This window comes from Etheostoma cragini, chromosome 17 (assembly GCF_013103735.1).
Source record: "Etheostoma cragini isolate CJK2018 chromosome 17, CSU_Ecrag_1.0, whole genome shotgun sequence".
Classification (NCBI taxonomy): Eukaryota; Metazoa; Chordata; class Actinopteri; order Perciformes; family Percidae; genus Etheostoma; species Etheostoma cragini.
This window is the reverse complement of record NC_048423.1, coordinates 19,947,396-19,949,563: the sequence shown is the minus strand read 5'-3', so window position 1 is coordinate 19,949,563 and position 2,168 is coordinate 19,947,396.

The following is a 2,168-nucleotide window of genomic DNA, read 5'->3' as shown; positions in this document are numbered from 1 at the left end:
CGCTGAATTGACTCCATAAACCTGCGAATACCAAAAATGACCAAAAACTAACTTTTAAAACTATTTGGAGACATTTTTTAAAATGATATACATATCTTGAGTGTTTTTTGTACCCAATAATCAACAGTGGATGTTAACTTGCAATATGGGCTTTGAATAGGAGCTGCTTGACACAGTAAGGTCCACCAGAAGATCCTTAAAAGCTACACATCATGCTGAGACCCAAAGAAATTCAGGAACAATTGAGAAAGAAAGTAATTGAGATCTATCAGTCTGGAAAGGGTTATAAAGCCATTTCCAAAGCTTTGGGAATCCAGCGAACCACAGTGAGAGCAATTATCCACAAAGGGCGAAGACATGGAAGAGTGGTGAACCTTACCAGGAGTGGCCGGCCGCCAAAAATTACCCCAAGAGCGCAGCGACGACTCATCCAAGAGTCACAAAAGACCCCACAACAACGTCCAAAGAACTGCAGGCCTCACTTGCCTCAGTTAAGGTCAGCGTTCATGCCTCCACCATCAGGAAAAGACTGGGCAAAAAAGGCCTGCATGGCAGAGTTCCAAGGAGAAAACCACTGCTGAGCAAAAAGAACATCAAAGCTCGTCTCAATTTCTCCACAACACATCTTAATGATCCCCAAGACTTTTGGGACAACATTCTGTGGACCGATGAGACAAAAGTGGAACTCTTTGGAAGGTGTGTGTCCAAGTATATCTGGCGTAGAAGGAACATTGCATTTCATAAAAAGAACATTATACCAACAGTAAAATATGGTGGTGGTAGTGTGATGGTCTGGGGCTGTTTTGCTGCTTCAGGACCTGGAAGACTTGCCGTGATAAAAGGAACTATGAATTCTGCTGTCTACCAAGAGACCCTGACCATCTGTTCGTGTGCTCAAGCTAAAACGAACTTGGGTTCTGCAGCAGGACAATGTTCCTAAACACACCAGCAAGTCCACCACCGAATGGCTGAAGAAAAACAAAATGAAGACTTTGGAGTGGCCTAGCCAAAGTCCTGACCTGAATCCTATTGAGATGTTGTGGTGTGACCTTAAAAAGGCTGTTCATGCTCGAAAACCCTCTAATGTAACTGAATTAGGACAATTCTGCAAAGATGAGTGGGCCAAAATTCCTCCAGGACGCTGTAAAAGCCTCATTGCACGTTATCGCAAACGCTTGCTAGCAGTTGTTGCTGCTAAGGGTGGCCCAACCAGTTATTAGGTTTAGGGGGCAATCACTTTTTCACACAGGGCCATGATGGTTAGGATTTTTTTTCACCTTTAATAATAAACACCTTCATTTACAAATTGCATTTTGTGTTTACTTGTGTTGTCCTTGACTATTGTTTAAATTGGTTCGATGTTCCGAAACACTTAAGTGTGACAAACATGCAAAGGAACAGGAAATGAGGAAGGGGGCAAACACTTTTTCACACCACTGTACATACATAAAGTACATACATACATACATACATACATACAGAACATATATTTGTAAGAAATAGCCTTTGTAAGCATGTTTTGATATGTGGATTACATTTCTGAAATATTTACACAGTAGTTCTGCTTCTACACAGTAGGCCTACTTCTTGCTTTCATCTTTTAGCCGGTTTGTTAAACTACATTTTCTGTCTTTTTTTACACAATTACATATCCATAAGTCTGAGAATTTAAGGTAAGACAAGGAAAAACCCAAAGGAAATACAATTGGTTTAAACACAGCCTAGTCCACTGTTTAAGGTTGCATATTCATTTTCATGATTTTAAACAATCTATATGATAAATAGGCCCAAGATGTATCTTTGACAGCTGAAAAACACAGAATGAATTACCTACAACAATGTCTGATGTTTTGTCCTCTGCATCCAAATAGTCTACAATACATATGGTAAAAGTTACATAATATGCAATAGGCTGGTATTAATCTCCGTCTCCTCTTCGAAAGCAGAGAGATAAAATGAGTTTGAACTGTAAGGAAATGTATAAAGTAGTGTGGGAGGGAGGGGGAAGGTGGGGTTGTTGTTTAAAAACACCGCAAGTAGTATTCCGCACATGCATGTTAGGTCTGCTTAATATGTGGCTGTTTTGTTTGTTTTGATGAGCTTATTGAAGGTTTAAATATTTTTGAACATATAATGTATATCATTTGTTTACATAAACCTTTTAGAAG